Consider the following 11,273-nt stretch of genomic DNA (forward strand, 5'->3'; position numbering starts at 1 on the left):
AAATCTGAAGCTCCTATGTTGAACAGTTTCTGAGTTGTAAGCATTTTTGCATGTCCAGACACCCCTTTTTCAGATAAATTGGAGGTTTGGGGGTAGGGGCACTGATTGGTGGGCCTGATGGATAGAGCTTCATCAGAGCTAAACAACAAAGAAAATCTGAAGCTCCTATGTTTAATATTCTTGAGCAATAACCCTTTTTGTATGTCCAGATACACATTTTCCAGATAAATTGGGGGTGGGGGGCACTGATTGGTAGGCCTGATGGACAGAGCTTCATTAGAGCTAAACAAAAAAAGAAATCTGAAGCTTCTATGTTGAACAGTTTCTGAGTTGTAAGCATTTTTGCATGTCCAGACACCTGTTTTTCAGATAAGTTGGGGCTTTGGGGGTGGGGGCACTGATTGGTGGGCCTGATGGATAGAACTTCATCAGGGCTAAACAACAAAGAAAATCTGAAGCTCCTATGTTTAATAGTTTTTGAGCAATAACCCTTTTTTTATGTCCAGATACCGATTTTCCAGATAAATTGGGGTTTTGGGGGGAGGCACTGATTGATGGGCCTGATGGATAGAGCTTCATCAGAGCTAAACAACAGTCTTCAATGCACTCTTTGCAACGTTTGTTTAACATTGCATTCTTGAACCCACACTTGTCAACGTTTGATTAACATTGCATTCTTGAATGCGTTTCAGTCTCACTAGTTTTGGGTGCTGTGAAACAGCACTCCAAACATGGTCTTGCGAGATTAGGGTCATGTGTTAAAACATGGCAGTGAGGCGGAAAAAAATGATGAACGAAAGACAGCTAAGAAGCAAATAAAAACTTATTATTTTCACCTGGAGTGGGAAGAGGACTCATATGTAATTCGGGCGCTGCCTTGGCTTGTCCAAAAAGGATAACGTGGAACAACATTTCTTTCCAAAGAATGCACAGACGCTACAAGATGGATTTCCCCTCCTAAGGTAAGGCTGCTATGCTAATGCAGCCCCGTACCTGCCTCAACACACGTCTTTCAGCGATGATGAAATTATGAAAGAAGCATTTGATGCTGCAGATGTGCTTTTCCGCTAATTTAAAAATAAAAGTGAGATTGTTGCTGCTATAAAGACGTGCAGTTGTCCACTAGGATGGATGGATGTGTCGAAATTTATGTCCGTGTTTCAGTCTGGAGTGCTCTGGGTTGGAAATTAGGTTTTGACTCTGCAAAATGACATTGGGATCAAACCCAGAGCAACAAGTCACATGGATGGAGAGTTCTGGAGTCTGCTTTCTCTCACATAAAAAATCATCAAGTCCAACAACAGATCCTCAAAGACTGGTGATCATCTGGAGACCTGCTTACACCTCAACCAAGTCATACTGCCTGCCTATGAGACCCTGGCCTCCTCTCAGTGTCAGAAGTCCCACTAAGGTAGACATATATTTTTTTACATTTTTTTATTTATACATTATTTTTAAATAGCTTGCATAAAAAGTTGTCTCCTCTAGACTTGTCACAATGTGTCTGCATGTTGTTTTTTTATTACATTTTAGACCAGTCTAGTGTCTTATACATTGACTGGCACCTTTGTGTTATTTATTTATTTATTTATTTATTTTGCAGTTTGGGTGTGCCCTTGTTTTCCATACCTAGCGTGGCTGTGTGTGTCTTGTTTATAGGTGGTGAACCAGGTGGAACCCTTTGAATAGTCTGGAGCCGGCATTCTGGACCAGTGAGGGACTGAGCTCTTCAAAACCTACAGATGACACCATCCTGCATGCTGCACAGAGATGGAGGTTTGAAATAGTTGTTGGAGATCTGTGAATCTGCACCATCATAAGTCACTTTTTGTAATAGTATAAACGAGAGTTTCATATTGTGTGCTTAGACTTTAGTTTTTTGTTTTGTTTTTCCTGCCCCGTATGGAGAGAAAGAGAGGAGAGTTCTTTGAATAAATGGAGACGAGTTCCCATGCTCCAAAGTTATTTGACTCTGCGGTTCCCGCACTGGACAGGTTTCCAAGCCCTCATAGCTTGCACGTTACAGGGAGTACTAATTGAAGGAGGTAAAAAAATTGATCCTTTTTGTTCGAGCATCACTTTCTGTTTCTCTGTCAGGAGTTAAGTAAGGATTTTATCTTTTCTTTTTTTTGTAGGTAAATACAGTATATGGTTAAGTAGATAGTTTTGTTTGACAATACTTCAAATAAAACTAGCAACATATTATTTTCTGTTTTATTTACTTTGAAGAAGTAGGGAGACGAAAAAATTTGTTTTTTGATACTGAGACTGGATGAGTAAATCTCTGCAAACTGCCGACTTCAAAAGTAGCTCTTGGTTCAAAAAAGGATGGGCACCCCTGAACTAGATACTGCATTGTGGTAACATAATGACCCCCGCACGCACAAATGCACCAGAACTCAGAAGCCTTTATTCCTAATAAATGTTGTGCTACTAGGTGCATCCCAAAATTGTAGTGGTTTTGGTGGGGGCCTTTTTTGGGAGGGGGCGGGCATTGGACCTGAAGGATAGTCCCTCATCAGAGCTAAACAACTAAAGAAATCTGAAGCTCCTATGTTTAATAGTTTTTGAGCTTTAACCATTTTTGTATGTCCAGACCCCACTTTTTCAGATAAAGTTGGGGTTCGGGGGGTGGGGGGCACTGATTGGTGGGCCTGATGTATAGAGCTTCATCAGAGCTAAACAACAAAAGAAATCTGAAGCTTTGATATTGAACAGTTTCTGAGTCATAAGCATTTTTTCATATCCAGACCCCCCTTTTTCAGATAAACACTTTGCTCATGTCTTCATCAAAGAATCTGACCAGAACACTTAGGATCCTGTCCATTTTTGAATTGGTTGATTCATCTGCATTTAGAGAGAACATCTTCGTCTGTAATTTCGCAGACAACTCTCTTTTGAACTGTGCAGCAATGCCATGTGTGCTGAGGTAGGACGTGTGTGTGTGTTGGACAGCTTCATCCTGGAAAGTGCGCTACGATCATCCGCTATAGATTTTACAAGTTCCATTAATGGCTGCGCCAAAGTAAGTGATAAGTCATGCACCACCATAAAAGTGCATATGCTGACTTTCTGTTGGCACACACGGTCCGCCATCAATACACGTGCTTGGTTAGTAGATGCTGTTGCACCAGGTAGGATGGAGATGTGTTGCAGAGCACGAACAGCAGCTTTGTGTTGTCTTTCTGACTGGTGGAGTATTAATACTTTTTTGCCATTGCTCCCATACACAATTTTTTATGGCAAATGACGCACATGCAGACTCTCGGTGTTGTACGAAATCCAGTTCCCCTGTGAAAATCTGTTCTCCCCACTGGTTAACCTTAGAGAGAATCACTGGTCCAGCCCTCCCCCTACTAGTTAACCTTAGAGAGAATCACTGGTCCAGCCCTCCCAAAACAGGGGGAACAGATTTTCACCGGGGAACTGAATTTCATACAGTACCAGCAGTCTGAGTTTTTTACACCATGAACTGAATGGTTTTTCATCTTCCCCAACTTCGGTTAGCCAAGCCCACCTCCATTAATTTTTTTCCTTTTTGTCTATTTCCGACACATCTGCGCCATCGGAAAGAAGTGCCTCATGTTTAGTGCAGGTGAGGAGGAGAGGAGCTCATCCCTGCTCCCGACATGAGCTGTAGGCTTATTGGTGTGGTTTCACCTTCACAGTCTGCCCGGGGCAGTGAGGTATACACGTCATTGGCCCCCGGCCTCAGAAGACCCGCCCTGCTCTGCTTTCATTGGATAAATATGAGGGGTTCATGTGTTTTTATTGAAAGCATCGCCCATTCAATCCTGTAGATCGAACGGCTTCAACGAGAACAGAAAACAACCCATGTATTTTTTCCTGTCATTTTTACAGATGACGGAAATCCGTCTTGGGCACGTTCAAAATGAAGGAAATCCGTCGTAGTGACGGAGAATTTTAAGCCCTGCTACCAACACGTCTTCCCATGAGGAAGCAGAGCCTGAGGACCCTGGGTCAGACTCTCCAATCTCTGGTGCCGAGGTCACTGAGGTAGTTAAAAATCTCCTCGGTGGCAAGGCGCCGGGGCTGGATGAGATTCGCCCGGAGTTCCTTAAGGCGACTCCACAATATTGCATTGACATCAGGGGCAGTTCCCCTGGATTGGCAGACAGGGGTGGTGGTCCCCCTATTTAAAAAGGGGGACCACCACCCCGTCTGCAAGCTATATAAAAATAATGTATAAATAAAAAATGTAAAAAATGTATGTCTACCTTAGTGGGACTTCTGACACTGAGAGGAGGCCAGGGTCTCATAGGTAGGCAGTATGACTTGGTTGAGGTGTAAGCAGGTCTCCAGATGATCACCAGTCTTTGTGGATCTGTTGTTGGACTTGATGATTTTCATGTGAGAGAAAGCGGACTCCAGAACTCTCCATCCATGCGACTTGTTGCTCTGTATTTGATCCCAATGTCATTTTGCAGAGTCAAAACCTAATTTCCAACCCAGAGCACTCCAGACTGAAACATGGACATGAATTTGGACACATCCATCCATCCTGGTGGACAACTGCATGTCTTTATAGCAGCAACAATCTAACTTTTATTTTTAAATTAACGGAAAAACACATCTGCAGCATCAAACGCTTCTTTCATAATTTTATCTAGGGGTCTACACATGTTTTGTGGACTTAGAGAAGGCATTCGACCGTGTCCCTCAGGGACTCCTGAGGGGAGCACTTCGGGAGTATAGGTTACCTGGCCCGTTGATATGGGCTGTTTGGTCCCTGTTCGAATGGTGCCAGATCTGGTCTGCATTGCCGGTAGTAACTCGGACTCGTTTCCAATGCGAGTTGGACTCGGCCAAGGTTGCCCTTTGTCACCGATTCTGTTCATAATTTTTATGAACAGAATTTTTAGGTGCAGCCAAGGTGTTCAAGGGATCCGTTTTGGTGACCTTAGGATCATGTCTCTGCTTTTTGGGGATGATATCCTATTGGCTTCATTAGGTCGTGATCTCCAGCTCTCACTGGAGTGGTTCGCAGCCCAGTGTGAAGCGGCTGGGATGAGGATCGCTGTCTCCAAGTCCGAGACCATGGTCTTGAGCCGGAAACTGGTAGGGTGCCTTCTCCGGAACGGGGAGGTGGTCCTGCCTCAAGTGGAGGAGTTTAAGTATCTCGGGGTCTTGTTCACAAATGAGGAAGAATGGAGTGGGAGATCGACAAGCGCATTGGTGCGTTTTCTGCAGTGATGCGAGTGCTGTACGGATCTGTCATGGTGAAGCGAGAGCTGAGCCAGAAGGCRAAGCTCTCAGCTTACCAGTCGGTCTAGGTTCCTACCCTCATCTATGGTCAGGAGCTTTAGGTAGTGAACGAAAGAATGAGATCGCGGATACAAGCAGCAAATGAGTTTCCTTCGTAGGGTGTCTGGGCTCTCCCTTACCCCCAATTTACATTACTTGCGTTCCATCTCCGCTCCAGTCCAATTTCCGCAGCAAATACACACCCATTATTATCAATGAGAGTGTTTACACTGGCTGCGCACAGCTGCGCAGGGCGGCGGTGAGCAGACGGCGATCTGTCAAATATAGAACAGATCCTATTTTTGCCAGATGCTGGAGCAGCGCCGGAGTCAATTTTTAAAGATTACGTCGCACCAACAGGAAAAGACACGAGCACAACATCCGTATTTTCAAAATAAGACATAAGTCGGCGGAATAATTTGTCGGAATAATGTCGAAATTGCAGCTATATTAATAAATATACGGATATATTTCTACACAAATGCTGTCAGAATGTATTGTTCTGTTTGGGAAGCTGATGGAAACATGTAGCATGAAGCATATGTGAACACACACGATACACGTGGATTTTATTTTGAAATCAGAAGTTTCACAAAGCCGACAGCGAGACAGTTTCAACATAGATATCAAAAGCCTTTAAATCCTTGTTTTTAGCTGTGTTTGGAGTTCGTCTTTCACAGAATTAATTATTTTTTGCTGTGACTTCCACATTTATCACTCAATTTATCGCGCGATCTGCTTCCTGCACGTCTGTTGGACCGGAGCGGAGCGGAGGTGGTGTAAACTGGACTTGAAACGCACAGCTGCGACCTGCACAGTGGAGCGGAGCGTAGCGGAGATGCATGCAGTATAAATCCGGGGTTAGAGATAGGGTGAGCAGCTCAGTCATCCGGGAGGGACTCAGAGCAGAGCCGCTGCTCCTCCACATCGAGACGAGTCAGTTGAGGTAGCTTGTGCATCTGGTTAGGATGCCTCCTGGACGCCTCCCTGGTGAGGTGTTCCGGGCACGTCCCACTGGGAGGAGGCCCAGAGGAAGACCCAGGACACGCTGAAGGGACTGTTTCTCGGCTGGCCTGGGAACGCCTTGGGATTCCCCCGGATGAGCTGGCCCAAGTGGCTGGGGAGAAGGAAGTCTGGGTCTCTTAGCTTAGGTTGCTGCCCCGGCAACCCAATCCCAGATAAGTGGAAGAAAACGGACGGATGGACGGACATGTTTCTGTCACTTGCGGTTATGCATGAAATGAAGTTAAGACATTAACTTAGGTTCGGGAGCAGGACCACGCCTCTCATCTGCAGCAATCAGTCGTCATCTATTTAAACTCGCCTCACCTGGCGTCTGCCCTTAGTTCGCTGTCTTGACACACATTCGTACCGCGTAAGCGTTTTCAGAAAAGAAAGAAAAGACAGAGTTTCTCAACGGACGTCCTCTTTCGGGATCCCGATTCCTCCGATTCGGACGACCCCCTTTTCAGCTTCCAACCGCCCTGCAAAGTTCCCCCACCTTCTGTCATCAGGCAGATCCCTCACTGGCGTGCCCTCTCACAGCCCTACCCACTGCACCCATCCTCCTCTCAACCCACATCAACTCCAGCGCCTCCACCCTTCGCCACTCCTCAGTCCGAGGCCGAGCCCCATGGTAGCGGGCTCCTCCGCCGCTCCAGTCGGCCTCTTCATCCCGCTTCTCCCTGACCCGGTGCACCCACCTGGGCACGGCGTTCCTCATCCGCACCCACAAGCCGCCTCACCCCCGCTGGATGGACCACAGCAGAGCTCCATAGCACATTGCAGGACAGAGGAATTCCTTTCAACTGTTCTTCCTCCAAGTCCACCCTCTTTCAGCTGCTCACCTCAACTCATCTTCAATGTTCTTCTACAGCTCAGCCATCCAAAAATCGGCACCCAGCTCCAACGATCCAGCTACAACCCACTCACCAGACTACTTCTGCGTCCGTCTTCAGTGGTGACGTCACAGCCCCAACTCCAACCGGGTCCATGCCAGCGCCAACAGCTCCCCCTAGTGGGAGTCAGATCGTATCACCCACTGTCATTTCTGTACCTTCTCTTTTTTTACCCTCCTCATCCCAACCCACCCACGTTGACCCTGTCGTTCAACCCCAGGCCGGTCAGGCCTCACTCATCCCCTCCGTTCATTCATCCCTTCATCCCCTGTCTCTTTTTCTTCCCTCCCATCTCTTTCTCAACCCTTTTCCGCTCCCCTCCCCTTTTCTAGTGAGCACATTCAAGCTCCTCATCCACCTCCTTCATCCCTACCTTTATCATCTGCAGCCCCGGCTCAACGACCGGCCATCTTGGGGCCCCCTTTTACACCTCCTGTGCCTTCATTTCTCTCCTTATCCTTCCCCAATCCCCTTCTCCCGACATCCTATGTTCCTTGCCATCATTCTAACCACTACTCTCTATCCACAGCTGTACCCCCACTTTGCCACCCCCCCAATCCTGACTCGCCCCTCCCCAGTTTCCCCTGCTCAGTGCCAGCAGATTCTGAATGGCAGTTATGTTGATTTGGCCTTACTCCTTCAGCCTTCCCTCAGCCACTCCGGCCTGCCTCGCGAGCTGCTAACTAACCAGGGGCCCAAGCAACTAGGCCACCCCTCAGTCTCCCATTCCAAGGAACTCACCCCAGCTGAGTTGGCTTTGGCCTTCTCACTCTTTAGGGACACAATTTGTTCCCTTTTCCCTGACCGCCATTCAGAGCTCGACGGTTGTCTTTCCATCGTGCTCGATATGGCACTCCGTTTCGGAGGCACGGCCTTTTATGAGTATCATGTCCTTTTTGCCACTCAGGCAGCAGGTCGGTTAGCCCAGTTTAACCAGGGGACCTTTTGGGATGCTCTGGACTCAGAGCTCTATTGCCGTGTCTTTGCCGCTCGAGCTTCCATTACATGCAGTTTCTGTGGTGCTCCTTCACACCCCGCCACCGCCTGCACTATTATCATGCCCCTCCGTTCTCGGTCCTCTGCCACACGTGGCCCTTCTGTTTTTGAACGTTTGTCTCCTACCGCCCCACCCCCTCCCCCGATCCCCAAGTCCCTTCCTGTTAAGCGCAGGCCCATTGCCCCTCCCCCCGGGGGCATCGACAAACACGGCCGCCCCATCCTCTACCAAGACGGCCGCATGGTGTGCAACAACTTCAACTACCTGGGCTGCTCTGTTTCTAGTTGCAGATTTCTGCACACCTGCTTCTTCTGCGGCGGTGCTCACACCCGGTCCTCCTGTCCACACAACTCCACCTGACTAGCACGCCACCTGGCCACGCCCATTAAGGTGAGTGCTCTACTCTCCACCTTAAAACACTATCCTGATCGGGATTTCGTTGAGTTTCTTATTCATGGCTTCACTTTTAGTTTTCACCCGGGTCTAGTGACCCTCCCAGATCGCACCACCCACTGCGGCAACCTTCAGTCCGCCCTCTCTGAGCCAGCACTGCGGCAACCTTCAGTTTGCCCTCTCTGAGCCAGACATAGTTGATGCTCTCTTAGCTAAAGAAGTCCAGGACCGATTCATGATTGGTCCCTTCAGCCATCCCCCCTTCTCCGTCTTTCGTGTCAGCCCCATTGGCATTGCCACCCGAAAATACTCAGGCAAGAAGAGGCTGATCATTGAATTATCCACCCCTCACGGGTCCCACGTGCCAAGCATTAATAGTCTCATCCCTTTCTTAGACTTTTTTATGCAATACGCTACCGTCGACCACGCCATCTGCCTCATTCATCTGGCGGGCAGGGGAGCCTGGCTGTCAAAGGCGGACATTACTAACACTTTCAAGGTCTTGCCCATTCACCCAGACTTCTGGTGCTTTTTTTGGCGTGTATTGGAAGGGCACTTACTACTTTGCAGTTCGGCTCACCTTCGGCTGCCGAAGTAGCCCCAAGATTTTTGATTCACTGTCCAAAGCTCTTTGCTGGATCCTTTTTAATAATTTCAGGCTCCCTTACGTTCTCCACCTTCTATATGACTTTCTTATCATCACCCCTCCCTCCTCTTCACCTTGCTCAGGGCTCTGCACTCTCACCCATGCCTTTTCAGATCTAGGCGTTCCTCTTTCCGAAAAAAAGACAATCGGTCTTCTTACTTCATTGGAGTTTTTAGGCATCACCCTAGACTTTCAGGCTTCCCTACCTCCCGAGAAAGTGCATCGCATCACCCTGATCCTCTCTAACTTCATGCTCATAGATTCCTGCACCAAATATCAGCTGTTGTCTCTTCTCGGCCACCTAAATTATGCCATCCGCATCATCCCCCAGGGGAAATCTTTCATTTCCCATCTTTTATCCACCGCTGCCAGCGTCCTATCACTCCATGGTCGTCTTACCCTTGACGGTGCCTGCAGGATGGAAATGAAGCTCTGGCACCATTTTCTATCTTCCTGGAATGGCATCTCTTTCTTTTACAATGATTTAATCTCCCATCCAGACGACATTCACCTCTACACAGATGCCACCCCTTCCATTGGGTTCGGCGGTTTTCACAAAGGCAGATGGTTTGCCTCCACTTGGCCCCTGGAGGTTGACTCCCTGCAACCAGATTCGGCCTCTCCCTCTTCTGCTTTGTATGAGCTGTATCACATTGTCATCGCAGCTCTCCTTTGGGGGCACGAATGGTCCCAGCACTCCATCTTCATCCATTCCGATAACACAGCTGTAGTCAAATTAATTAACAAAGGTCGTTCTCATTCCTTAGTCATCGTGCAACTCATGCGCAGACTTACTCTAGTTTCAGCTCAACATCAGTTTCTGCTCAGGGCAGCTCACATTCTAGGCTATCATAACCGCATTGCTGACGTGTTCTCTCGTTTCTCCTTTCAGAAATTCAGGGCATTGGTGCCTACAGCAGACCCTCATCCGACACCGGTCCCTCCGTTTTCAGCCACAATCTTCAAGTGACTCCGCAGCTTGCTGGCCTCTCCCACGTTTCACAACAAGCCATCCTCAACAGCCTCGCCCTTCGTACCCTCTCGGCATATCTGACAGGCTGGCTCAGCATCAAATCATACCACGTAACGTACAATTTACCTTTTCCCACTCTCCATACCATGTCCATCTGTCATTTCATCACCCATTCACATTCCATTCTTCGAATTCGCATTTCCACCATCCGAACCTACCTTTCAGGTATCAATTTTTTTCTTTAAGCTGGCCACAGGCAACTCCTGTCCAGCCCTTAGCCACAGCCACGTAGCCATGCTGCTCAAATGACTTAAAAAGCAGGAGCCCCCTTCACTCCCACACCGTCTTCCACTCACCACCGATCTCCTCACATGCTGCATCCTCACCCTGCGCTCCGGCCATACGTCTCCGTTCGTAGATCTTACACCACAATGCATGTTTCTGTTGGCTTTCATCGGTTTCCTTCACTGCTCCGAATTAACCCCTTCTGCCTCCGAACATGACCCTTCCATCCACCCGTGTCTCTCAGACATTTCTTTCCTCTGTCAGGACACCTTGATTTACAACCTCAGGAAAATTAAATCGACCAGCTCAGAACTTCTTTTCCTATTCACATCTTTCGTCTCAGCTCCTTTCTCAGCCCCTACGAACCTCTCACCCATTACGTGCAAACTCACATTAGAGCTAAAGCTTCTCCCCTCGACCCTCTGTTCATTACAGAATCCGGCTGCCAGGCCACCCGTTTCTGGTTMGCCAAACACTTCCATCAAGTCCTGAGCAAATCAGGCATCTCTCCAGCCCTTTATTCCATCCACTCATTTCGCATAGGAGCTGCCTCTTCAGCTTCCTATTCAGGGATCCCCAACCACGTTATTCAGATCCCAGGTCGCTGGTCGTCCCAAGCATACCGCACTTACATCCGCGATCATCCCCTTAAACTTTATCATGCGCACTCTCGACTCGGGGCATTTCATCCCTGATACTTTTGGGGGTCCGAAGCAAGCTCAGGAAAGCATCCTTCCTGGAGACTATGCCCCACTCTGAGTCTTCTCCTCAAGCCTCCTTCGACGTACCTCCCCAGACGCCTCATCATTCATCCCA

The 11,273-nt window shown here is 48.1% G+C and overlaps 1 long non-coding RNA gene across 1 annotated transcript in view; it reads left to right on the forward strand.

Moving 5' to 3' along the window:
- The window catches only part of LOC106531406 (uncharacterized), a 43,066-nt gene extending 32,622 nt beyond the window's left edge, over nucleotides 1-10,444 (forward strand). Inside the window, exons 2-3 of the long non-coding RNA XR_001311904.1 lie at nucleotides 8,445-8,550; nucleotides 10,092-10,444. This is a non-coding gene — a long non-coding RNA (uncharacterized LOC106531406). The remainder of the gene's footprint in view (nucleotides 1-8,444; nucleotides 8,551-10,091) is intronic.
- The last annotated feature ends 829 nt before the right edge of the window (nucleotides 10,445-11,273 follow it).

The sequence above is a fragment of the Austrofundulus limnaeus genome, unplaced genomic scaffold (assembly GCF_001266775.1).
Source record: "Austrofundulus limnaeus strain Quisiro unplaced genomic scaffold, Austrofundulus_limnaeus-1.0 Scaffold628, whole genome shotgun sequence".
NCBI classification, from domain to species: Eukaryota; Metazoa; Chordata; class Actinopteri; order Cyprinodontiformes; family Rivulidae; genus Austrofundulus; species Austrofundulus limnaeus.